Source organism: Ictidomys tridecemlineatus, chromosome 5 (assembly GCF_052094955.1).
Source record: "Ictidomys tridecemlineatus isolate mIctTri1 chromosome 5, mIctTri1.hap1, whole genome shotgun sequence".
Taxonomy (NCBI): Eukaryota; Metazoa; Chordata; class Mammalia; order Rodentia; family Sciuridae; genus Ictidomys; species Ictidomys tridecemlineatus.
In genome coordinates, this window is record NC_135481.1 from 141,617,588 (window position 1) to 141,645,409 (window position 27,822).

A 27,822-nucleotide genomic window follows, 5' to 3' on the forward strand; every position below is an offset into this window, starting at 1 on the left:
AAAGGAGCTTCTTAACAGCACAGGGCTATGAGGCAGCAGGGCATAGGAGGACCACTTGACAGGTGGAAACCAGAGCGCTGGCATTTGAGGATCACCTACTACGCCACATGCTTCTACTCCTCTCACAGGGTGAGATACAATGAATTGCTGGATGCAGATATATTGAAAGCTCTAAATAAATGAAAGTTTCCTTGTTACAGGAAGGTGAAGTCACAGGCTGGAATAAACACACGACTTCTTTCACACTATGCTTTTCAGGGTAGATATGAAAGTAGGTGGTATTTACCTGAGAAGATCTGAAGAAGATTTTGAAAAGAAGCAGAAAACAATTCATTGCACCTTTAAATTTTTTATTTTTTTAAAAAGGTCTGCTTTCCAGCTCAAGAGAATACCAGGATACTAGAGGGAAGGACACAGTGGGGTCTCCGGCTAGCCTTTCCAATGACATTTCCCGAGCTCTGGACCTAGAAAGAACCAAAAATAAATTGGTAAATGTGCTGAAATCATTCATCAAGCTTTCACTGAGCCCACACTTGTAGTAAAGCATTGGTACTGGGTACTTCTAGTACCATAGGTTAATGGTACTAGAAGTTTCTATTCCCATGTACTATATTCCTAATATCTTTCCACAATCATTTGTCCCAAACATAAACCATATTGTTTCCTGGGTGTGCTGTCAGGACAGGAGGAAGAAATACACTGTTCTCAAAAAAAAAAAAACCACAGAAGAATGAAATGCACATTTTTAAGAATTGAAATAAGACATCACAGCTCACAGTTGAGTTTTTAGTACATGCTATTAAATTCTTCAGTCTTCACTATATCTTAATGAGTAAGATACTATTTTTTGATCTCTGTTTTATAAATGAGGAAACAGAGCTAGAAGGACCAACCAGCTTCTCTAGGTCATACTTCAAGGCAAAATAGACACACAGCCCCAGTGGTGGGCTTCCATAGTGTGTGTACTCAACCACCACTCTTGATACATACCACTCAATCCAAAAACTAGGTCCAAAAACTAGGTCCAACAACAACTACACTTTCTAAGGTTTAATGTAGTGCCAGATAATACTGATGGCTACACTATGATGGCTTTAACAAATCATATTGAAATTCATCTAGAAGAATAAATCAATTAAATACATTAAATATTTTTTTAAATGATCATATTCTTGTCATATCACATTTTCAAACACTTCTACCTGACATTCATTATCAAGCTTCTGGGCTAACTGGGTTCAAAACAGAAACCTAACTGGTGGTGGTAAACAGAATTCTAGAAATGATACTATGGACTGAATGCATCTCTCCCAAATTCAGGTGTTGCAACTTCATCCCCAACGTGATTGTACTAGGCAGTAAGGACTTTGAGAGGAAATTAGATCTTAAGGGCAGATCTCTCATCAATGAGATTAGTGCCCCGACAAATGGAACCCAGACTGCTCACTCACTCTTCCCACCATGTAGAGTCACAAACTTAGCAGTGTGCAATCCAGAAGCAGGCCCTCATCAGAAGCCGGCTGTGATGCTACCCTGATGTCAGACTTTTAGCCTCCAAAACTGTGAGAAGTAAATTTCTCATTGTTCATCAGCTACCCAGTCTGTTATGTTGGTGACAGCAACTTGAACCAATTAAGAAAAAGAGATTCTATTTTTCACCAGTTCTTGGTTTCTAGTAAACCAGAAGAAACTTGACAGTGCAATTCTTGAACACTGGGATTTTTCAGGCGGGCCTTTCCATCAGAAATGCCTGACTCTCAGCAGAATACAACAGACACTAGTATGGCAGTATGTAAAAACGTGGACGTGTAACCGATGTGATTCTGCAATCTGTATTTGGGGTAAAAATGGGAGTTCATAACCCACTTGAATCTAATGTATGAAATATGATATGTCAAGAGCTATGTAATGTTTTGAACAACCAATTAAAAAAGAAAAGAAATGCCTGACTCTGACTTTGGGGGTTCTCCTTGCTCCAGAGCCTGCAGGACTTTGTGTGCTCTGTATCCAGTCTTTATCCTCTAGCAATAACCCAGAGAGGGCACCAGGATCTCTCTCAGAAACAGAAACTGGGCCCAGCATGGATGAGTTCACAAGTCCTTCAGACCCCGCCATGCCCAGACTCCCCAGAACCTGACACCTCTGAACTCATCCTATGGGGAAAGGGTCTTAGCGGCTGCACCCCTTGCCTTGCCTTCAGACCCTAAGGCCTTACCTTTTGCTCTTGCTTCTCCCTCCATTTCTGTTAGGTTTTCTTAATCCAGTCTGTACATCTCAGAACCTGTCAGGAGGGAGAAGAAGAAAAGTGAGAAGGAAGAAAAGTGAGCCATCATTTTCCCTTTTCCATCTGAAAGCCAAAAGCCTAAAAGAAAATCTCAACTTTCATCCTTCCCAACCCAGAGCCCAACAAGTTGCCAGGCAAGCTGCCGACAAGTCACTGAGGGAGAGAGATTCAGAGGGCATCAGAGCCCCCGAGTCACCACAGGGTCACATCCAGTCCAGCAATCTTCTCTCCCTTTGTGATCCTACTCTCCACTACATACTGGAGCACTCACCTTCTGCAGCTTCGATTGCACTGCCTATGAAAATGCCAAGGCATGGAAGGGAGGGCCCGAAGCCTCTAGGGGCAGCAGCTGCTGTGCTTCTGAACTGACTTGTCCTTGGAGAGGCAGGTGCCCTGCCCCGCAGTCTGCAGCTGTAGGTTCATATGAAGCACATCAGGCCATACTTCTTCCTCAGAGTCTGCAGGATTTTAGCAGCACTTTGGGGATCATCATCACCATCTTCACAGCTCAGTAAGACTCCGTGAACGGCTTCAGTCCCAAATAGGAGTCACTTCCACTAACGAAATAAACCATTCGTCCTTGACATTGGGTCTTCTTAGACACTCAATAGCGTAGGTTTCCTCTGCTTCCTCACCCAGGCCACTGGCACAGCACCATCACAACCACGGGAGCTACTGTCCACAGCCTTGACTTGAGTCCCCAGGTTATTTCAGTATGTTCTTCCCAAGTTCAGTGACACGCACCTTCCTAAAAGGGTCCCTTTGCCTTTTCAGGATTTTAAGCTCTGCCTTTCTCAAAGAACACAAGTCTTAATTGGGAATACCATGCAAAAGACCTGAGTATTTCAAAGAAAAACAGCTCATTCCAGGTGATAAGCCTAAGTCCCCTGGGGCCCTCTCAGCTGCAGGACATGGGCTCTCACCTGGGTGGTGGACATTTTGCTTTGCATTTCACTGTCCACTCCTAGGGGACAGGTTTTCTGTCTCACTTGTCACTTGCTGGGGATGAAAGGGAACTCTGTAGTACTATGCCGAGATGGCCTTTCCATGACCCAACAGTGTGCTGTGGTCTACGATGCTCCTCCTCCAGGGATCTTCCTGGAGTAACCCCCAACTGTCTCTCCTCAGTGCCTTGTCCTCCTCCCAAGACTGGCTTCATCTCAGAGTTCTGAGAAATTCACTTCCCAAGCAAGAAGTTCTTGGGCCCTTGTGTCCTTGGCCACCTTCAGGCTCTAGGTGCAGCGTGGAGGGTGAAAGGCTGAGCAGCTGCACAAAACAAAGTAAGCTGGAGGCAGGAATGAGACTCGACCCCCTTGTCAGGGAACCTGCTCCCCCAGATCATGGTTTGCGCTTTCCAAGTGAAAGTCTCATGCAGTAAGTCCTCCTGTGTCTTTTCCTCTGGCTCTGACCTGGAAGAGAGTCCTCTTGTGGTTCCACTGGGCCACCTGCTGCCTTGGACTTGGGCTCTATGCCATAATCACCAGTACCTTCTCCAGCAGCTGAAACCCTCTTTTCTGCTGGTCCAACAGGGCATCTAGACTGTTAAATCCACAGCAGCTGCCCAGCCAGCAAATGTCACTGTCACTTGTAAACCACAGTTGGGGCTTGCTCTTCAGCATCCCTTCATGGACTTTCTAAAAAAAAAAAAAAAAAAGGGAGGTTCTAGGGTTTCAGGCTCTTGGAGTCCTTGGTCACTGAGCACAGTGTCTGCAACGGGGCATTTTGGCAGCAACATTTGTAAGAGATCATGCTTTTGCTACAATAAGCTTCTTATGAATAGATCAAATCCATTCTCAGACCTCATGCAGTGACCACCATCCCCCCTTCAGGCTGGACAAAGGTGAGAGTGCCTCACCCCTTCAACCTTAAACATCCTTCTCTGGGTTGGTGGAGAACCCATGAGACACAGGTATAGAAGGGGACTGGAGGGAGAGGAGCCACCTGCCTCTAGTGGAGTCCTGCTTAGGGTTTTGGAGACAGATGGCTCAGGCACAAGAGGGGATTTTCCCTCCTGTGGAGGAAACAATTGGAATTCACATAAACTCTATGAGCTCGAGTTTCAAGTACAGAATAGGGATAACTGGACTCTATGACGTCCAAGGGCTCCCCTGTGGTCGATGGGATAATGCTCCCCTGAATATATCCATGTGCTTCTCCCCAGAACCTGTGAATATGTTATGTTATGTAGCAATGGAGAATTAAGCTGCAGGTGGAATTTAGGTTACTGATCAGTTAACCTTGAGACAAGGACCTAATCCTGGGTTATCCAGGATGAACCCATTACAATCACAAGGGCCCTTGGAAATGAGAGGGAGGCAGGCCAAGTAGCATCAGAATTAGAGACAGATTTGAAGGTTCTGGCTTTCAAGTGGGAAGAAATGCAGGTGGCCTCTAGAAATGGAAAAAAAAAAGAAAATGATTGTTCCTTAAAGCCTCCTGGAGGAGCAAAGCCTGGCCAGCACTTCCACATAAGCCCAGGGAAAGCTCTAAGACAATAAATTGATGCTCTTTAACACGTTCAGCTTGGGGTAATTTGTTACAGCAGCCACAGAACACTAATCCACCCTCCCTCCCTAACAGCAGCATGACAACATCCCATTGACTTTACTCTGCTGGCCAGGGCTCCGTCTCCCCTGCCTTAAGTTACAAAGACCCTGCTCCTAGCACAGCTGTGGGGCAGAATCCATATCCTGGTGCCACCTCACATCAACCTTGTATATGCGCTGAAGAAAAACAGGAATATAATGCCCTGGGTTTTTCAAAGGGCCTGGCTGTTTTTAAACCACTATCATTTAAAAAAGGAAAAAAAAAAAAAAGAAAAACTGTTTTCAGAGTGTTCTTCCATGCCAGTTACTGAGCAGCTCCCTAAGGATGCAAAAGCCAAATGGACATCCTCCTTTCCCTCAAGGAATTCACTGTCTAGTTGGAAAAAGAGACACAGGGGCAAATACTAGAATCCTTGATGTTCCAGAGGTTAGGCCAGTGTTGGGTTAGCCCAGCCTCCCTCTGCAGAAACAGCAACTGGCAAAAGACGGATGTTCAAAAGCCCCATGTGCTTCAACCTCAAAACCAACAATCAATGGAATCAGAGACACCTAAGAGGCTGTCAGGGCTTCTGGTTTTTTCATCTAACGAATAATTCTGAGTCCCAGCTAGGACACTGAGCCATTGAAAAATCTTTTCATGTGAGATTTTGTGCTACATGCTCTTTGTACTTGTCTTTTGTCAGAGGGGGATAGAAAGTTCTAGTTAATAGGGAACAGAGAAAAATCACTGCTGAGGAGCAGAATCATAAACAATCCATCCTTTGCCTATCATCTCCTCTCCCCTTCCTGATTCTCAGGTGACATTTCAAACTCATGTGTCTTCTTTATGTAGATGGATAAACTCAAACAAGTTTTTCCCTTTGGGGGTTTTGCTTGTTTTATTAAAACTTGAATTGTCCTGAGGAACTAAAAAGACTGACAATGAAAATTTAACTAAATTCCTCCTCTTGTGTTGAAATATCGACTGCTGAAATAGCCAAACTGGCACTATACCAGAAGGCAATCCGGTAAACGTTTTAGGTGGAATGTCTAAGAACAAATCATTTTAATGGGGGCCGAGGCTTGCCTGTTTCTGCAGTTAAGATAGAGCTTTTCTGAGCCTAGCCAGGTGAGGAACCACTCATATAGAAGTTGGATCCAATTGACAAGATCAGAGCTTCAATTACAAGCTGCCTGAGGATAGTTCTGGAGGCAGGTGATCTTCCCTGGGTGCTTGTTTAGCCCGAGTTCGTAAGAGGAGTATTGCCACAACCTAGTAAGGAAGGGCCCTGGTGGCTTCAAAGATTTCAAAATCACTGCCACTTAGGAAGGTCTGGCAGAAGATAATAACAACAACCATGGAAATAAAAACTTGTTACTTTCGAGTTTTATCAAAGCTGATAATGAAGGGTGGTGAAATCTGTTTACCACTCTGTGTGTGTCTCCTCCTTTACCTTCCTCCCAGTCCCTATCCCTTGCCCACCACACTGTTCACCAACTGCCCACAGCAGAGGAGGAGAGTGGTTCTTCCTGGATGCTTTTCCCACTGAACCCAGAACCTCTTGGTATCTGACCTGAGGAATGGCTTCTCCTCCTGTTCCCTCTTCCTTTGAAAGGCCATCCACCACGCTATAGATTCTCAAAGCAGCAATGATTCTCTCCTTCCCCCTCATTTCATCTCAACACAGGCTCTGCAGCCGCTTTAGATATCACGGGGCCATAGGCATGGAGGAATGCAGTGATCACACCCAAAGACAATAGTCTTAAATCATGTCAGATTTAAAGCAAGCCCCTAAACATCTCACACTAGCTGCAGCATCCACAGGCATTTACCACAAAGCCACATGATTCAAGACACCACTGGCAAACCCAAGGACCCCCCAAAAATATAGCACACAGGCTCATCCTTGGATGAAATGCAAAGCCCAGTAAAGGATGACATCGCTTCAGATTGAGGAATGGTTCAGAGCCAGTAGAGTCAGACTATGACCTGGGCTAGTGGCAAATGTTCTCCTGAGAAATGAAAGGATATGATATTTGTATCTCAAGTGCCAACAATACGTTCAACAACACGGAAGAGTTTTCCTATGTGACTAGAGGGTTATGTGTGTAGAAGAGTAGAGATTCAGGATGTAAAAAAAAAAAACAAAAACAAACAGGATCATTGGGACCAGACTATGCTTTGTCTCCTAAAGCAGAGTTAAAGAGATAGGACTTTCTTCTATTGGCAGTGTGGAGTCATTGAAGAGTTCAGGAGCAGGAATAGGCTGTTCCTGCTAAGTGATCTTTAGGATGGATAGATAGATGGAAGGCAGAGAGACTTTGGTGGATTGAGTAGCATCTCCCCCAAAATGCACATCCACCCAGAACCCCAGAATGTGCCCTTACTTGGGTCTTTTCGGATGTGATTAGCTAAGATGAGGTCATTCTGGATTAAGGTGGACCTTATATCCAATGTACAATCCTTGTACAAAGAGACAAGGATACACAAAGATGGAGTCAAGAACACCATGTGATAACAGAGGCAGAGACTGCAGTGGTCCCCCCTCACAAGCCAAAAAAAATGGCAAGGATCACCAGTAACCACCAGAACCTGGGAGAGAGACATGGCACAGGCTCTCCCCCACAACCCCCAACAAGGGACCCGGCCTGCTGGCATCTTCATTTTATACTTTGAGTCTGCAGCAGGACTGGGAAAAATTAATTTCTGTGATTGAGTCACTCAGTTTGTAGTACTCTGTTACGGCAACCCTAGGAAACTAACAAGCCAATAAAGAATTTAGCTGGAGTGCAAGCTCTGGAAATGACACCTGAGATGAAAATCAGGCCCTGGAAAAAACAATACTTGGAAAGAATGAGGGAGTCCATGGCAATTAATAGAGAACGAGACAACTGTAGCAGCAAAATGCTGCTCCAAATTCAGAGTGGCGCTCCAGTTTTACTCTGAGGACAGTTCTCTAGGGTGTGAATTTCAGGGGGGAAGCTTATGCTCCTTGGAAATACTCCTGGAAGTAGGAGATCAATTTGACCTCCCAGACTTGAAGTCTGCAAACTCTGAAGGGATCTCTGACAATCTCAACCCAAAGACAGTGATATTGCAAATTGAAAAACCAAGGTATATGGCGAGTACTCTTTTTTTTGCTCCACATTCTAAAGACTAGCCCAGAGTCTACAGAAGTGCAGAAAAGACAAAAGAAGAGCTTCCCCTGCTAAAGCCAGCATGGCAGAAGCAGGATGTTTCTAGAATAACCCAAAAGGAAAAGTCCTGCGCCCGCCATGTCGAGGTTGACTCTCCAGTGCCTCCTTTTCCAGATCTGGAATAAGAGAGCAATACATTTCCTGGGTATTCCTTGGCCTCCCTCTCAGCTGGGCCCCTGGAAAGCCCTTCGCCTACCTTGCACACTCAGAACTCAGGCAGCCATACTTCAGAGGGTACAGGGACACATGCCCTCACCCCAAAGCCTGGACAGGGAGTGAACTCTAGAGAGGTCAATTTTGCTCACCAAAGAGTAATTCACCACTCCCACTCCGGGCTGTCCTGAAACTCCTCAGAAGCACCCCCAGAAGCCTTCAATGAAAAGAACTCACAGGACTGTCCTCCACCCCACCCTTCAAGGGAGAAAAACCAAGAAACAATAATCCAGCCTACTGGCCAACTGCTCCTAGACCTCACCTGTGGATTCCAATTCCTTCAAATGCCTCAAGCTTCTCATGGCCTGGAGCCCTCCCTCCTTTCATCTGGGATGGGGAAGGGATTCTAAAAATGAGGGAGGACCTTGTCCCCAGCTTTGGGCTCACTAGCAGTGCAGCCAACTCCAGCCAACAGCTCAATCATCTCCTCTGTTCTCTTCCCCGGGACCCAGAGCTATCCTCCCCTTGAGCCCTGCTCCCTCCTAGTCTCACACACACACACACACACACACACACACACACACACACACCCCAGATGCCACTTGCGTGACCTAAAATGCAACTCACAATTAGGGTGAGAAGCACTAGCAGGCACCTTCCGCCCAACTCCATGGGCACCATTTTGACCAAGTGAGTTTCATAACACAGCTTAGAGGGCCAGTTAGGTACAGCAATACCCTTATACCCATCTCATTCCCTCTGCAAACTCTCCCTTCACACTTTTCTCCCTATTCCCCCACCCCTCCTAGGTCATACCTTTTTTGCTTCACCCAAGCCAGCCTCCCCAGCCCAGCTCAAATGCTCCCTCCACCCACCATCAGATTCTGTTCAGGCTCTCCCTTCTCTGGAGCCTTCTCAAGCACACAGGCCCAGATCAGGGAGCCCTCCTCTGTGGTTCTGCCACGGCCAGAGCAGCGTGCTCACTTAGTTCCACTGAAGCAACAAATGCACTTGGGCTTTTTTCCCAAATCTCTTTGCAATCCTTCTGGGGCTGCCATTTTGAGCAAGTCGTCACTATAGTCTCTGTTCTTGGCACAAGCCTGGCTGCCTGCAGGTACTGCCATCAGAGGCTAACAGTTGGTGGGCTATTTCTGAGGTACGAATGTGTTGCAGGCCCAAGTAGAAGCTGTCTGTAGAAGCTCCTTTGCTCATGTTAAAACTGAAGACCCAGATATCCCAGTGATGGCCCCAGCCGGAAGGAGACTGCTTCAGGTTGCCCCTTTCCTGCACATCAGCCCAGCCCAGAAGGACCCAGGCCAGGCTCCATACCCTTCCCAGGGACACAGAAGGCCTTGGTCCACTAAGAGAGAAGGACTATGGATTTTCCGGGTGGAAACACACCACCCCCACCCCAAAGATGCTTAGATCTAATGGCGTGTTAAAGGAGGAAAGAGCACAGGAGAGTTCCGTGTCCTGAACCTTATTCTTAAAGGGCCTTCAACCCTAGCCTTCAAATCGGATCTCCAATTGAGTTTCCACTCAGCCACTATTGTTTTTACGTGTGATTTTTAAAAAGCAGAGCCCCTGTCCATCTCTAAAATATCCTCAGATCTTGATACAGGGTAGATGAAAACTCAGAGGAGTTGAGGACGTGTCAAAGGAAGGGGGGCAGCCTGTTCTCCAACCCCTTTCCCATGGTGAAAAGCCAGATCAGCAAGGTCCAGAAGCCCTGCAAGGCATAGCCAAGGTCTACCAGAGGCCCAGTTGCCAGAGGTGGGGGCACATGGGCACCACAATCTTGGAGACTTTAGTCTCTTCTCCCTGTTGCCAGGAGAAGGGGAAAAAGTTTCTTACATCCAGATCTGAAATTCCCATACAGCCTTATCCCATTCTCTGTGTGTGGGCAGTGTGTCCCAAGCCGTCTACCTGGAAGGACATGAGCCATGGCAAAGAATGGGAGAGTAGGGGGCAGGAGAAAGACCAAATGAAGGCCAAATTTCCCTAGCAACAGATCTCTTCCTGGGCCTGATAAGGCTCCCACATCAAGTTTTTCTTCAGCTAAAACAGGAAGAGCCCCTAGAAAATGATAAGGCAGGGACTAGGGTCTCACATGAAGCAAAGGCTGTTCTCAAACCTGTGATGGAAATTGAGTTATTAAGTTGATTCATCACATTTTCACTGGACATTTCCATTAGTACTGCCTCCTACATCTCCACAGAAAGGTCTGGACCCCCTGTCCCCGAGACTTAAGAGGCCACCTGGCTATAGAACCAGGGCACCAACTGCTGAGAATTTCAAGAAGAGAAAATTCCAATGGCAGTTGAAGGCAACTGTCATGCAGAGAAGCTCCAGAATCGCATGATCCACAGTACTGGGAGAAGGCGGCCTTAGGAGGAATGTAAATGGGAGGAAAGGGATAAGCAGAGATTCAGCCTGGGGGCCAGCAAAGAAGGGGCAAAGACAGGAAGGAAGAGGTGAAGCCACCCATTACTCACTGGCCCCAGAGGCAAATTGTGTCAGCTTGCATGTTGGCTTGGCGGCCTGTCCAATGATGGAAACTCACAGCCTTTTGAGCTAACCAGCAATTTCTTATCCCCACAGGAAGGCTGCCTCTGATTTTGAATTAATAAGTGAATGCTGTGAATCAAGATCAAGTTCATGCCAAGCCTGCAACTTTTTTTAACTGAAACAAATTAGTAACAGCAGGTTCAAAGAAGCTGGCCAACGACAAAACTGGGAAAGGGATGTTTAGAAGAGATGTCTGTGCACAGGCATATTGCCACGTGTATGTCCACTCGTGTACATGCTGGCAGCATAACTAAACCCCTAAAATCCTGTGGAATATTCTCAGTTCAGGATGCCCTCATTGTCCCCAGTCATGCTTTGCTTGTCTCTAGGCCAAAAGAAAGAGCTGGAAGTTTGGTTAATCGGTAGTGAGGTCAATGTGATGTCTAACGGATGTCACTCTGGTCACTTTGAAAACTTTACAATATTCTGTGGCCCTCCTGGGAGTTTGCTGCAGCACCCCGGGGGACCTTATCACAGAATTTGGGAACTACATCCACAAACCATTGACTAGGAATCATGGTGGAGGCCTTCAGTCTTTTACTGCCCACTCCAGAGGGAAAGACGTCAGGAGTATTTATCTCAAATTTTTACTAAATGAAATTCATTTTTAAAAAGCCACCGTGTTACCAACATGATTTCTGACTCCGTTGTTTTGTTTCTCTAGCCACACTGTCCCAGCCTTCACTGAAAGATTTGCCCCAAAGGAACAGTTGACTCGAGTCCACACAGAAAGTCAAAGTCATCCGTAAGGATCCTTCCCTGGAAGAACCTCAACTTTTCCCCCCACGTGCAGAAGTTTAATCTGCAAAAAGCAATGATAGTGAAATTCTGTTTCGGGTGGTTAACACATGAGCTTGTTCAGCCATCACTGTTCCTTCTGTTTGTGTGTTCTCTCTGACAAGAAGAGCACATTCTAGAGACCAAAGGCTCAGGTCCCTGTCCCTTCCCAGGATCCCCTCACCTAGGTACAGTGCCGAGAGGGGAACTCAGCGAGGGTTTGTGGGCATGGTCTTGAGAAATGGCCACTATTGGGCTGCCACCACTGCTTAAAGAGTGTCCACAGAGAAAGTGACAACAATAAAGAGCTTTCTCTATGTCACATGAGTTCAGTGAATGCATCCCTGAGTTGGGGTTATTTCTTGTTATTCCCAAGTGGAAGTAAGATGAAGTTCAAACCTGGGAAGTAGTCTAGACTATCAGCTTAGCCCCAGGTCCAATACCAACATCCATTGTCTAAATCATTTTCCCAGCCTTTTCAGGTATTGAATGCTGGGGAGACGGGTAGCCCTGGAAGGGGGAGAGAAGGGTATGAGGGAACAAAGGGAGAAGAGGGAGGAAAATGGGGAGAGCTTACTAATTAGTCGAGAAAATGAATTTTGAAATAAAGAACAATAAACTCTTGATCTCCACTTCAAAAGCCAGAGCTTGTATTTAACAGGAGAGTCCCAATTTCTATTATTATTTCTGCCTGCTGCCTAGACCACAGAGACAGGCACCTTTGAATCGCACTCGATCTCTTTTTCTACAGCAATTAAGCAAGCACAAATAATTCTTAAATGTTTGCTAAAATTGCTTCTCTGACTAAATTTAGCATGTACTATGTTCAAGGCAGTGTTCTAGATAATCTGTAATTTTTTTCTATGGTAAAATGTGTCATCTCTCCATGTAGCACCTCTACCACTCTGTTTCAGAGATGTCTCAAATGGAGTCTCATCTTAGTCAAATGCTGTCACTGCTGAGCACACATAGGAGCGGCATTTTGTGTATCCACACCACATTCATATTCTATGTCCTCCCTTCTCAGCATTCTAAATGCTACTCTATAAACTGCAGTGATTTGGGAAATATCCCTGCAAAGAACGAGGAAAGGCTTGCCCTCTTTTCTCTTTCTTGAATGAAGCTTAGAGCCAACAAAGGCCACTGCTTTGATGGAGGAACCCAGTGGGATCCAGCCCCCTCCCCCAGACCCTTGAGTTTTCTCATTTGGGTACGTTGCATTTAACCTGACAGGCACCTGCCCTGCCCACCCCTGGAGCTCAAGTGGGCAGGGCAGGTGCAGAGCCCACCCCAGAAGGCCGCTGATATTCCCTGCGTTGTGCCTCACCATTATCTGGTTCTCTTTGAGTTCCACAGGGCTCTCTTCTTCCAGTCTGCACATCTCAGAAGCTAACATGAGGACCTAAAGCAATGCAGAGTCACAGCATTCAGACAGAGAACACACTCCTCAAAGGAGGTTTCCTAAAACAGTACCGCCCATCCGGGGTGACCAGTGAGGTGGTTAGGAGTGGCCTACAAGTGCTGTTTGGTCCACCCAACCAAAACAGACCCGGTACCTCAAGTTCTGACTTGCCTTACAGAGGCTGAGGCACCCCTCCAGGGTCACCTGGGCCCAGTGGCCATCATCTCAACCAGCCCAATGCCTTTTAAAGCTTTTGACCACAAAACCATAGTTAGAAATAAGTTGAATAAACTTTTCATCTCCACCCAGTGCAGATATTTAGGTATAACACAAGACCGTAACTGGGGCAGGGGGCATTTATCCCATTTTGTGAGTGATACCCTGAGGTTTTTGTTTCTCATCTATCATTGGACAATGCTGGCTGTAAACCACTAAATTGATTTCACAACCCACTAATGGTTTGCGACCCACCGTAGGAGAAGCCCTGCGGTACGAGACAGGCGGTCTGTTTTATTTGGCCCTCCAGCAGCCTTTTGTTTTCGAGGAATACCCCGATAATTCCAAATATGAATTGACCCAAGAGGCAGGCTCCTTTCCACCTCCCATGTCCCCCTTCGGAGGCTGTCAGGAGTCTGACTGCTCAGCTATGCAGGGGGGAGGGGTTTGTCCCCAGCAGAGCCTCTTTGAAGGCAGGCTGGGCCTGGGCCACATCTCCCTCCACGGCTGTCTTCTCTGTATCTCATTCCTCGTCCTCCCCACCCAACTCTTCTCTCTTCCAGGTCATTTACAGGATTGTGGGGTGAATGGGGGCTGAGCACAGGGTGCCCGCAGTAGCTCTGGTGGGAAGGAATGGGCAGGGAGAATCCTGTGTGTGAAGGAGGAAGGGAAGGTTGGGCCCTGCTCCTGTCTCCAGGATAAGGGCTGGTTGGTACCACCGCCAGGGAGTCATGGACAGTAGCTTTTGCCCACCTTCTCCATCTTTCAGATCCCAAACCCGTTTTTTCCACCCAGAAAACCCTTTCCACGGAAGGGACCATCTCTGACCCTAAGAATCCAGTGGAGGGTGGGCTGTCACCCACACCTTTAAATGGCTGGGGTTTGGGGACATCTGAGATGTCATTAAGTTCTAGCTTAAAAAGGGTGAAACTCTGGGAATCGCTTGGCAGAGAGTTTTAACAAAGGATATCTGCAGTCTTCTTGATCTCCCTGCCTCCCCACTGCATCTGGATCAGCAGAAGAAAAGAAAAAGGGCCCTGCTGCCCCAGCCCAAAGATGCCCAGATGCTTAGGCACCTAGCCACACATGCATTCTTTCCTCCGTTCCTCTTTGGATGGTGGACATTTTCTTTGTGTTGGCTTGTGATGGACGGTATTTGTATTCGTCCGAATCAGCTTTCATGCCAACCTGCAGCCAGGTAGTTTGGCCCCTCAGGAGGAATGTCCTAGAAGCTGGGGTTAGTGCTACCAATCTCTGCACAGTGACAGCAATTCCTGTCCAGGACACTCTAGGGCTGGGTCTCTGCTGGTGTTCCCTGTTGATAGGTACAGAGTTCCCCTTCTCTTTCAGAAGAAAAGGGTCATTTCTTCACTCTCCACTTTCCTCCATTGGCTTCTCCCTGCTCACCTTCTCTCAGACCAGGTTCCCCCTCCACTCCAAGGATGACCTAATCTTAGTTGTGCAGCTGTCCCAATCGATGTTATGACTCCCCTAGGCTTGTTCCTGGGGTATCACAGGAGACTAAAATCCACAAGCCTAGCAGCAAGTGCAACCTTCAGGCCCTACATTTAAATCTGAGGCTTCAAAGGACCATCAAATACAACCCGTGCCCACAAGGAATTTACAGTGTCTTTGGAGAGAAAGATGCATAATTACAGGCTTACATGCAAGGCAGCAGCAGGAGGCAGACCCGTTTGTAAGATCCTTAAAGAATGCCAGGTACGGGACTCCTTGGCCTTAGTCCAGGGGAGACAGCCCCTCAAGAGGGGGATTTAAGTTGGAATCAACAAAATTCAATTCTTGCAACATTCCAGAATAGGTAGGAGGAGAGGTGGGAATGTGTACAAGGTGCTCAGACAATTGCAGAATCCTCAGGGTAGGGAATGGAAGATGGCGGTCCAAAGCCTCAGAGGATGGAGGGCCTCGGAGGGTCTAGTCTTTCACACCAAAGTAGAGAGTTTGGACTTGTATTTGTGCATCATGGGAAGCTGTCGAAGGCTTGGTGAGGCTGGAAGTAACAAATGCTAAGTGGTACCAGGGGAGAATGACTTGTCTGGGGTCCGTGGAAAAAAAATGAAAGGGCTGAGCCTGGAGGTTGGGATCCCAGGTAGGAGACTGCGTGCAAGCAGTGGGCTGAAGGGATGGGCACTGGCATGATTTGTTGATTGGTCATGTTGGGGTCCAAGTGACATCCGGGTTTAAAGTTTGGGAGGACGGACAAAGGAGGGAGCAGCAGTGTTCAAGAGCACAGTCAATGGAGTGCACTTGCAGGACTCTCTTGCCCTTGGAGTCCTGTGGTGGAAATCCTGCCCCAGGGACACAGCAGCTGGTTTGTTTACCCCACACACACACCTGTCCCTCCTCTTCAGGCCACAGAAAATCTGCTTCTTGGACCTGAATGTCACTCTGACCCTAGTGATATTGGTATTTCTCTCATGTGACAGATTCCCCATCAATGGCCTCACCAGCCAGGTGGCCTGGGAGGAGGACAGAGGCCACGCCTCAGCCTGCCAGGGCTTGTCGGGCCACTGAGAGCAGCTGGCATGCAACTTGGAGCCCCGCTGGGCCCCTGAATTGACTCGTCCTTGGGAAGCGGTAGGCGGGAGGGCCCTTCTCTCTCAGCTCAATGGAGTGGGCAGGAGTCCCCTTGGCCTCTCCACCTACTTTTGTGGTTCTGGCCTTCTTTCCTGACCAGAAGTTTGCTGAGAGCGATGGGGATCTCTGCAGAGATGCACATCATGGCTAGGATCCAAGGCCAGTCCTATTTCCCCATGGTCTGATCATCTATCTACTTTTGTCCCTCTTAATGCACAAACCCAGTGTAGCCGGGCCAGAAATCCTGGGGCTTCTCTTGGTGCTATTTCCCCTGATGGGTCACTTCTGTTCACACTCAGTGGCAGGAGGAGGTCCTTGCTCTCTTCTTTGATGTTGCCGGAGCTCCCCAGGGTCATGGCCTCAGCCTCTGGAGAGCACTGTGGTGAACAGCGAAGGTTCCTCTCCCCGGGCTCTGGTCCCTGGCACCACCATTGTGGGAAGAAGGTTTTGTGGCAGTGAGCAGGGGCAGGTGCAGGTGAGCACACTGCTTTAGAAGACTATCTGAGAGGAGGTGCCCAGCTCAACCCCTGGGTCCAGAGCAGCTTTATTAGAGGGTAAAGCATCTGGAGTTAGCCCTCCTGTGTCTTTTCCTCTGTTCTTTGGTCTTAATGGCAGCCCTCGGGCCACCGAAGATGAGATTCCCTTCCCCCAGAAAAACTGGTCCTTTTGCACAGGACCTCACAACTGAAAACATTTGCTCCACTAGGGGGCTGGCCCACAAGGCAGTGGCCCACGCCCTGGAAGCCACTATAACCGGGAACCCATTGGTCACAGGGATAGATCTCTAGCCCATGCTACATTGGGTGTGGACACATACGAGACCCAACCTCAGACAGGCCAGGAACAAAGAAAATGAAGTTCCCATGCCCCTTCAGGCCACAAGTGGCCTTGGGTCTAAAATGAGGTCTTTGGACTCAATGGATTATAGGTGACCCTCCAGCACTGCAACCCCATTAGCTTTTTCTTCTTCACCCCAACTCAACCGATCCTGCTTCCCAAATGTCAAAGACACAGGGAGAAGTCCTGGTCATCATATCCTGATCGTATTGTCATTCGCCTGAGTGGAAACTAGGTGGTGGCACTAGAAGGACTCACACTGGGAGAGTGCTTGCATCCCCCAAAGCACTGATTAAATACTTCTGGTGGGTACAGGGCACCAGCAGCAAAATGAACAAATAGCAGAACCCACCCCAGATGCTCGTTCCCCGCTCTGTCGGAGAGACAGGCAAAGAAGCCGCAATCTAAATGCTGCCGTCCTTAGCAACAGACGGGAGCCAGACCCAGGCCCAGGTCTTTCTCCCATGTTAGCATGAGGTGATGCTAGCTTTCTGGACCTGTCATGAAATCTGGCAGGGAAAAGAAAGTAATCCCACATTCAACTTGATAGCACCCACATCCTTCTTGTTTGCATTTTGTGCTTTTGGCACTTTCTCTGTTTATCCTTTGGTTAGGAGGTGCTTGGAATTTTTTGATAATGAAGATGCTTTTAAAAATTTGGCTGACGGATACCGATCTTTCCATTCCAAAAGCACATTCTGGGGACTGGAGGCCCTGGCTGTTTCCTGATGGGTGTTGGCCCCTGGCCTGCTGGTTCCAGCCTCATCTGAGCAGCTTCCCCCACGCCGCCCCCCCCCCCCCCGCCCGCCGCCGGCAGCTCCCCACACTGGGAAAACAGAGGAACACCTGAGACACAGTGGCAGAAACTGTCCACCCACTGGTGCTGGCCTCAGCCCTGGACCTACCTAAGGAATATTGGTTGCTCCTGTTCTCTTTGCCCTTCCCCTCTTCATCCAGTTCTGTCCCAAGCAAATGCCAAACCTGTATGTTTGGGTGACATTGGTGACATTTTTAAGCCATGACAACCGTTCCCCCTGCTTGTCCTAACTCACCTGGGGCCCAGGAGACTCCCACCTTCCTTCCTTTTTGTCTACCTGCCTCAGTCAAACGGACAGGGAAGATAGAAATATTACTGTCTGAAATTAGTGTGGATGTGTGTCCGCTGGGGCGTAGGGTCAGGGACGAGTCCCCTCTCAAAGAAGGCTTTGAAATTGCCTTTGAACCCTTGCCGCTCCAAGCAGCCCAATGATCTAAAGTGAAAAGGCCTCCAACTGCTGCAGCTGGTCTGGGCCTCTGTCTCTTCTGTTTCTACTACTTGTTTTTGAAAAGGCCTGGAGAATTTCGAACTCAATTCCAAAAATGGAGACTTCGCTGACATGTAAAATGTCATATAAAATGCCTCCTGTACTTTCCTCTGCTGATTTGAGAGTCCTGATATTTCTTCCTCTCTAAGTAGAAAGGATGCTCAGAAATCCCTTCAGAGAGTGAAATCCCGTTCCCATAGGCTGATTTACAACAGGTGACACTCCGTGAGGTGGGTCAGAAGGGCTGTCAGTCCCCAGATGACCCTCAGCTGAATCTGTGGTGCATCCTGCTGAACCCCAATCCGCACCCGTCTCTTGGGACACATAAAGCTACCGTGTCAGTCCCTGCTTTTGTAGAACCTGCCCTCACCGGTGGAAATTCTTGAGAAATTCCTCGGAACACAAAGTTTGACTTCCAGGAATTTGATTCAAATAGCCCCACTCTGGATGGGGATCCTTCCTGGAGGACTGCGTTGCCTGTTTCAAAAGTCCTGGGGAAAGAACTGATTGACAGGCTCTCTCTACCCGGTGGTCCTGTCCCACACAGTGTTGCTATTGAGCACTGACCCTGGGCAGTTCCCCCAACTTGCCCAACAGTGATGATTCATTCGCTGGTTGTCTTCTTCAAAGGAAGATGGACCCTCTTCCACAGCGTCAGATTCTATCATGGGTACTCCACCCTGGAGGGCACACACCCACTCAGTTGCTATTTCCAAAGCATGCCCAGTACACTTGTGTGACTGGGTCACAGGTTGCCTCTCCCCAACCCCACTCTGAACTAGAATCCCAGCCTTTCATTTCCCGCCAGCTCTCAGCTTTTGCCCTCCTTGCACATGGCATAGTGAGCCAAGTCAATAGCCCATTCTCAAGGTATTAGTTTGGTCCACTCTTACCCACACCAAGGACTTAAGAAGGTTGACTATTGGGAACTCAGAGTTGGAGTCTTTCCCAGAAAACTCTAGTTCCTGAGCCACTAAGCCCACCCTTCATATAATTAGATTTGCATTTGGGAGATTCAGGACAGGTTGTGGGAAGTTCTAGAACATTCTAAATCCATTTTTTGAAATGAGTGTTTGTTTACACATAACTAAGGGGGTGCTCAAGTGGATATTTTAACTGAGGATACTAATTTCTTCTCAATTGTAAAAAAAGCCAAGGCTACTGTGTTTATATTCCTTCTGTATGTTCTGTCCATTCTGTCTGCTTGGGGTTTATGGTCACCCTTTGTCTTCTACTTATTCTGTATATTTCACAAATGAGTTAATTATCTAAACCTAATCTAAACAAAAATTCTAATTTTTCTTAGCATAGGCAATGGGGCCCTCCATATTTGAAATTGGAAAGAAGAATACTTTCTCCTAGAGTGTTTTGAAAACAGAATCTTAATGGAGAAACCATTGACTCTTTTATACTCATAAAGTCCTAATATAAACATGAAAAAACTAACCTCATTTCTACTCTCGGGCCAATATCATAGGTTATACCAAATTTGGCTCCATTTATCACTTTTTTAAATGTTTGAAATATTTTATTAGGATGATTAGAAACCCAATGGAGATAACTGTTTGATATGCAAGACAGCTACTAAGTGACTAATGGTAAGGTAGTGTATGAAGTGTGGATGCACTGGACAAAGTGATGATTAAGGTCCTGGGCAGGATGGACCAGTAGATAGACAAAATTTCATCATATTACTCAAAATAGCACACAATTTAAAATCTCAGAGTTGACTGTTTATGGAACTTCTCCATTTAGTATTTTTGGATCACAGTTGACTACAGTTAAGTAAAACCATGGAAAGTAAAATCCAGATAGGGGGGCTAACTAGTATAACATTATTTCATTGCCATAAATTAGAAACATTTTAAAAACAAATGGCCCTACTTTCAATAAAACTATTACAAATTCTGCCCCCAACACTTGATTAATAGACCTGTATAGCATGTCAACTCTAATGTACTGGGTTTGACATTTTGGAAACTTGTATTTTTGGAAAATGCAGGAAACTACTTTGCTCAAAAGTTAATTGAGTATCTTATAATGATTTTCATAAATGTGTTTATAGATTAAGAGGACATCTGGATACACCTGTTTTCAGAAAGATTCAGGGAAGAAGAAAAAGCATAGTCAACAAATATGTTTTAAAATGAGACATTGGGCTTGGTTTGAAGGACTCAAACAAAAATTTAAAAACAGATTGAAATTGTTTTAATTGACACATAATAATCATATCTATTTATGGGGTACAGTGTTCTCCTTTAATGAAAATATATTGAAGATTAAAATTTAACCACGTCAGCCTCAAAAATAGATCAAAGCTGCTTTAATAGTATGATTTTTTTAATCGTGCAAATTTGGGCACTAAAAAAATGGCATATTTTCATAATTTTAGTGTTTTGCTAAATAATGAGAGAATGGCTATGCACGTTCTACATTCCCACTGCAGCAGAGGAAGGCTTTTATCCAGACTCCCTGAAATGCACGTTCGTTTTCCTTTTGAACATTCTTTTTTGAGGTGCTGGAGACCTCTTGATGTAAGAGTACTTCAAAGTGTTGTTCAAACTAAGGATTTTGATGAGATGAATGTAACTTAGAGCTCTGGAAAGGATTATCCTGCAGCAAATCTGTAGCAGCATTTTCATGTCTGTGTTCCACATTGACGTAATTTAACATCAGGATTCCCTTTGCTTCCTATTTTTAACTTAACAAGTTCATTATGAGTATAAAACAAATGACAGAGGACCAAGGAAAAGAGTAATCACTGTTTCATAGTCAGAAAGCATCATGGTGACTACCAGTGATGGACTAAGGGGCACAATACAGAATGATTGGGTCCCAAAGAGGCTCACAGGGTCTCCAAACCTGTCAGAAGATGCATCAACTTATGCACAGAGCATCCACACTTTCTATTGAAGGGGAATTATTTTAATAAAGTATTTAAGATTTTTAAAGTTAGATATATACCTTTTTTAATTCCTCCTTGTTCCTAGGAATTGTGTCCCAGAACACCTGCTGAGAGGCAGGATGACCATGACAGCTGAAAAGTTTCAAAGGGCTTGTTTGGGGTTGGTTCCTATTGGTTGGCTTGTTGGAGGGAGCATTGGCCCTGCCTGCTGCATTTGCTGCTCTCAACTCCTTGCTCTTCCAGCCCGTGGGGTCATCTCCTAGATCTCAGTTCTGCTCCAGCCGAGCTGACTGTGAAAGCACCCTGGAAGGAAGGTACTCTCGGGTCAGCAGGTGCTGTGTACTCGTTCACTCAACCAAGAACAGTGGACAAACCTTCCAAAATGCAGGCCATGCTGTTCATTTGGCACTCCAAAGTGGCATTGTGCAGGTTTTTTATAAAACCCATTCATCATTTTGATAACTCTAAAGGGCAGCAAATTATTTTTGTATTTATTTGAAATTTCAAAATTCAACCCCATAACTTGAAAAAAAAAATTGAGACAATGGGCCCACGCACCCACTTGTATTCTTTCTAATTTATTCTAATTACTTATACATGATAGCAGAATGCACTTTGACATATCATACATAAATGGAGTACAGCTTCTCTTTCTTCTGGTGGTACATGATGTATAGTTACACAGGTCATTAATCATATATGCACATAGGATAATAATTTCCTATTCTTAATACTATCACTCCTATCATACCCCTTTCCCCTCCCTTCACTCCCCTCTGTCTAACCCAAAGTACCTTTATTCTTTTGTAACCTATCCCCTTATTGTGAATTAGCATCTGCATATCAGAGAAAACATTCAGCCTTTGGTTCTTTGGGATTAGTTTATTTTACTTAGCATGATATTCTCCAGCTCCATCCATTTACCTGCAAATGCCATAATTTCACTCTTCTTTAAAGCTGAGTAATATTTCATTATATATATATATATATATATATATTCTTTATCCACAGTTATATATATAATATTTTATTATATATATATATAAATTCTTTATCAACAGTTCTTTATCCATTCATCTGTTGAAGGGCACCTATATTGGTTCCATAGTTTAGCTATTGTGAATTGAGCTGCTATAAACATTGATATGGCTATGTCACACTGTAGTATGCTGATTTTAAGTCCTTTGGATATAAACAGAGGAGTGGGATAGCTGGATTAAATGGTGGTTCCTTCCAAGTCTTCTGAGGAATCTCCATATTGTTTTCCATAGTGGTTGCACCAATTTCCAGTGCCACTCGCAATGTTTGAGTGTGCCTTTTTCCCCACATACTCACCAACATTTATTGTTGCTTGTCTTCTTGATAATTGCCATTCTGACTGAAGGGAGATAGAATCTCAATGTTGTTTTGATTGGCATTTTTCTAATTGCTAGACATATTGAACATTTTTTCATATATTTTTTGATGGATTGTATTTCTTCCTTTGCCCATTTATTGATTGGGTGGGTTATTTGTTTTGGGGGGTGTTAAGGTTTTGGAGTTCTTTATATACCCTGGAGATTAATGCTCTATCTGAGATGCAGGTGGCAAAGATTTTCTCCCATTCTGTAGCTCTCACTTCACGTTATTATTTCCTTTGCTGTGAAGAAGCTTTTTAGTTTGATTCCACCCCACTTATTGATTCTTGATTTTGCTTCTTGTGCTTTAGGAGTCTTGTTCAGGAACTCAGATCCTAGGCCGACATGTGAAGATTTGGGCCTACTATTTCTTCTATTAGGCACACAGTTTCTGTTCTAGTGCCCAAGTCCTTGATCCACTTTGAGTTGATTTTTGTGCAGGGTGAGAGATAGAGGTTTAATTTCATTTTGCTACATATGGATTTCCAGTTTCCCAGCACATTTATTGAAGAGGTTATCTTTTCTCCAATGAATGTTTTTGGCACCTTTGTCTAGTATGAGATAACCATATTTATGTGGATTTGTCTCCATGTCCTCTATTCTGTACCATTGGTCCACTTGCTTTCAAACTCTAAATAGAAAGAAGGAAACAAAATAATTGACACTTGAGGACTATACTATGATTACACACTGAGATGCCATAAGTAACTGTCAGATTCTAAGTATTAATGAGGAACTAGGGAATTGGTCAGATACAAGATAAACATATCAACATCTCCAAGATCAACACCTTTCCTATTCCAACAAACATGCAGAAAATATAGAATGTTGCATTCATAAAACTACTGAAAGTTTTTTAGAAACAACACTAATAAGAAATATCCAAGATCTCAGGGCTGGGGTTGTGGCTCAGTGGTAGAGTGCTCACCTAGTACACGTGAGGCACTGGGTTCAGTCTTCAGCACCACAATATAAAATATTGTGTCAACCTAAAACTAAAAAATATTTTTAAAAAAATAAATATCCAAGATCTAAAGTCACACAATTTTTATAGAGATTTACAAAAGATAACAGTTAGTGGATAAATAAAACCTTGGATTGAAATAATTGGACACTTAGATGCTGTGAATCTTAAAATGTTTAGGTAAAATGTCATCCAAATTAAATCCCAGTGTAATCTTTTTTTCTTTGAATTCAATGAAAGCTCACTTGGAACAAGAGGGGATGAGAAGAGTTAAAAGTCATTTAAAGAGTGTATCAAAGAGGTGCCTGGCATGGTGGCACACACCTGTAATCCCAGTAGCTCAGGAGCCTAAGGCAGGAGGATCTCAAGTTCACAGCCAGTCGCAGCAAAAGTGAGGCTCTAAGCAACTCAGTGAGTCTAAATCAAATACATAATAGGGCTGGGGATGTGGCTCAGTGGTTGATTGTCCTTGAGTTCAATCCTTGGTATCCAAATAAATAAGAGTATCAAGGAGGTGCTTTCTCCATGAGTTATCTATATTATTGTTGGTACAGTAATTAAATAGTATAGGGCTAGAACAAGATTCTAGGGGCTGGTCAATGAAGTAGAACTGGACAGTCCTGAAATCTATTGCATAGGTTTAAAAAGTAAATCTGGAAAATAAACATTTGAGAAAAGAATCACCTAAAACCTGTTGTACTACCTAAATGTAAAATTGAAAAAAAAAAAAAAAAAACGATTATAGGAGGGGGAGGCATCGAAGTTTGATCCCTCCCTCATACCATACACTAAAATAAAATCTCAGGGTATAAAATGTAAAAGATGAACCAAAAACATCTGAAAGGGAGCAGTGGTGCATGCCTGTAATCCCAGAGGTTCAGGAGGCTGAGGGAGGAGGACTGCGAGTTCAAAGCCAGCCTCAGCAAAAAGTGAGGTACTAAGCAACTCAGTGAGACCCTGTCTCTAAATAAAATATAAAATAGGGCTAGGGATGTGGCTCTATGGTCGAGTGCTCCTGAGTTCAATCCCCATTACCCACCCCTGCCAAAAAAATGTGAATATCCAGAAGAAAAAATTATTGAGTGAGAGCTTTCCGAACATGAAGTAAATAAAGTGATAATAACAGAAGAGTGAGTTTTTTAAAAAACATAGAAGACATAAAGTGAAAATTATAGTGGTTAAAATTATTCAGCCGTGAGGGCTGAGAGCTTGGTTGGGGTGCTGTACAGCTGAGTACTTGAAGCTGAGTGCTCTATTAGAGCACTTGCCTAATATGCATGAGGCCCTCATTTGATCCCAGCATGTAAAAAAAAAAAAAAAAATCTGACAGAAATGAACAAATAATTAACAAGTTTAATATAATAAATACTCTGACATATCAATAAAGAATATAATCTGATGTAGAAGAAATAACAAGTATATAATAAAATTCATGAGAAATGTTTGATCTCAGGTTATTCAGAAAATCACAAACCAGCAAAATGAGACCACTTTTGCCATTGTTAATTATAAATTTTAATTATATGCACTGCTTACCTGGTGAAGTGGGGTGACCATGTTAGGGATATAGGGGGTCCTCAGGTCTCCTTCTTTCAAACTTGGCCCTGGGAAGCAAAGTTGACTGACCACTCCAGTTGCCTGCCCCCTGGAAACCCCCAGCCAAAGTTTCAGCATGACCAGAGTTCTTAAACCAACCCATTCCTGCTCCCCTAGAAATCTTCTTGGAATCTATTTTGGTTTAGGGACTCCAAACCCCCTGCTCAACTTCTTAGAATCAGGCAGCAGTGGGAGACTCCTCTTCCCTCTCTTGCCTCCACGAACACTGGGCTGAAGGCTCTCCTGCCTGCCTGCCTGCTTCCTCCTCTTGCTAGAATTTTCCCCTAACTCCATCTCATTATGGTGAAGTAATACAGGCACTTGGGACACATGGCTGTCTCCTAGACTGCTAGTGGGAAGATAAATGGGAACTGCCATTTTGGAAACTATAAATAATTGAATTATCATATTCCCTCATTCAATAGAATATTTGCACAGCTAGTAAATATCAAGTCTGTGAAGAGCCCCGATTAGGAAAATACTTGTTCTTTAATCCTAAATAGATAAAGTTAGAAACAATTGAAGGGCATCTGGGTTGGTTCCACAGTCTAGCTATTGTGAATTGTGCTGCTATGAACATCGATATGGCAGCATCCCTGTAGCATGCTCTTTTAAGGTCTTCAGGGAATAGTCCAAGAAGGGCAATAGCAGGGTCAAGTGGTGGTTCCATTCCCAGCTTTCCCAGGAATCTCCAAACTGCCTTCCAAATTGGCCGCACCAATTTGCAGTCCCACCAGCAATGTTACAATGTGGCATCTATACACAATGGAGTACTATGCAGCAATAAAAAATGACAAAATCATAGAATTTGCAGGGAAATGGATGGCACTAGAGCAGATTATGCTTAGTGAAGCTAGTCAATCCCTAAAAAACAAATACCAAATGTCTTCTTTGATATAATGAGAGCAACTATGAACAGAGCAAGGAGGAAGAGCAGGAAGAAAAGACTAACATTTAACAGAGTCATGAGATGGGAGGGAAAGGGAGAGAAAAGGGAAATTGCATGGAAATGAAAAAAAAAGAAAAAAAAATAAAGTTAGAAACAAAAATACATAAACATCATCAACAGCAAATGGAATCCATTTGATAAACTATCACATATAGTAGATACATACACAAGAAAAAAGATAGTCAGGGGTTCCATCAAGATGTATGGATGCCTCTCTCCAAGGATAGAATTATGAATGATTTTCATTTTTCTTCTACTTTTCTCTATCTGTCATACTCCCTGCAAAAAAAAAAAAGTATAAATTCTTTCATAAGGAGAAGATGTTATTTTAAAACAGGATTCAAATCTAAGCCAAACAAGATGTAGCAAAAGAGGGAGTGTAGTCAGAAACTACTGTAATGGACTGGGAGAAGAAAGAGGGTCCTGCCTGGGTTAGGAGAAAAGTTACTGTTCTGATGGCAGGTGGGGTCATGCCCACCAGGAGGAAATGGATATACACATGGAATAATCTGAACAGTCTGAGGGCTTGTGAGAAAAGTCATAGGAAATACTAGAGAGAGAGATTGAAATCAGAACTACAAAGGGTCAGTGCCAAGCTATGTGTTCAGTGGAAACCATGGAAGGTTTTGTGGCACTGACAGTTGACCAACACTGCTTTCTCCCCAGCCTTCCTCTAAATTTTCGAAATGTGCACTCAGAGAAAGCAATCTCCCCTAGCCAGCCACAAGTACCCTGGATCTTAATGTCACGAGTGCTTTCCGGGGCACCTGTCAAAAGGAGAGGCCCCCGAACATGGCCACAGCACCATTTATGCTTTCCGAACCGGGGAAGTCAGGCTTCCCTCAAAGAAGCTATATCTCTGGATTTGTTGTTTTCTTTTGCTGAACCGGTTTTTCCCATTTTAAAGGGAGATGCTTGGGAAACATTCCTTAGGTTATGAGGTAGTCACACATCCCAAGAATGTGACTCTGAATCCTCCCCACACTCTGGGATGCCCACGTGTCGTTACATTCTGAGATGTGCAGAAACATCTCAAATATCTTGAAAGGGGAGAGGGGAGGGTACGCAGAATCTAGGTGAACACCGGGAGTGCCAGCCCTTCGGAGAAGTCATTCTGGTACAAACACACACCCTCACTTGGATGAGTAGAGCAGCCAGGACCCCTCCCAACCTGTCACTTCCTCTTGCTTTTAGAAATTTACTTTTAGAAATTTCCCCCACAATGTTTCTTAGCCATATTTTAGCTTGCAGTTTGGGTAAATTATGACAACTGATCTTCTAAAGATGTTTCCGTTGGGAAAGCAATAATAAAATCCTCCCAGGGTTTTCCTACTGTGCTGATGGGCCTCCCTCATGCTTCTGTTTGACTCTCAGGGATCCTGCAGAGCCCAACTGTCCAAAGGATCCACCTCTGTCTGCTCTTGTTTTTCACTTCTGTATCCTGTAGCAAGCTACCTGACACTCTTGGATATCAATGATATGAGGCCATGTGACCCAAGAACCCATTTCTGGTGGGCCTCTCCTCTCCCTACCCTCAGAGACACTAGCTCCCATGGGATCTTCCTGGGCCACTGCAGATCTGACCTACCAAGAAAAGAGGATCCCAGATTCTGGGACCTCCCACCACACCCAAGTGTATTCCAATCTCTCTCCCCTCTGGAGTGGTGGGGGCTGAGTGGGGAAGGAAGCCTGAGAAAGGGGAGGGGAAGGAGGAAGGGAGGCTGGACAAGTTCTCCAAGTCTCTTCTTTCTTCCAGCCTGTAGTGGGGCTGTCTCCTTTCAGTCTGTGCATCTCAGAAATTCATGGGAGTTTTAGGGATGAAGCAAACCCTGGGCACTTTTACAACTAAAAAAACCACTAAGTCAATCTCTTTTTCATTAATTCCCAAAGAGTAGGCTTTCTTCCTACTCAGATACTCTTGACAGGACCTGCTTCAAGAAGTAGTCAGAGCACAAGGCCCATGATGGTCTCCCAAGCCCCAAAGCACCTTGGAGCCTATCCACATCTAGCTAGGGTGCGGCCTTTTCTCTCACCCCGGTCTGCCTACCCCAGAATTAGTGGGGATCAGCTGAGATGCTTTAGTGAATCATTCAGATGTTTTGTTTTGCTTCTAACAAAGAACACCATAAGAAATGTATATCTTTGGTGGGCA

At 45.0% G+C, this 27,822-nt stretch overlaps 2 long non-coding RNA genes across 2 annotated transcripts; both read right to left on the reverse strand.

The window, feature by feature from the left end:
- Positions 1 to 333: 333 nt before the first annotated feature.
- LOC120886804 (uncharacterized) lies at positions 334 to 6,289 on the reverse strand. The gene is made up of 3 exons (XR_013438582.1): positions 2,556 to 6,289; positions 2,216 to 2,281; positions 334 to 464 (listed from the first exon to the last, which is right to left on the reverse strand). It is a non-coding gene; the product is annotated as an uncharacterized LOC120886804 (long non-coding RNA).
- A 15,037-nt stretch (positions 6,290 to 21,326) lies between these two features.
- Positions 21,327 to 25,816, reverse strand: LOC144378018 (uncharacterized). The gene is made up of 3 exons (XR_013439448.1): positions 24,662 to 25,816; positions 23,090 to 23,156; positions 21,327 to 22,792 (listed from the first exon to the last, which is right to left on the reverse strand). It is a non-coding gene; the product is annotated as an uncharacterized LOC144378018 (long non-coding RNA).
- Between the last annotated feature and the right edge of the window lie 2,006 nt (positions 25,817 to 27,822).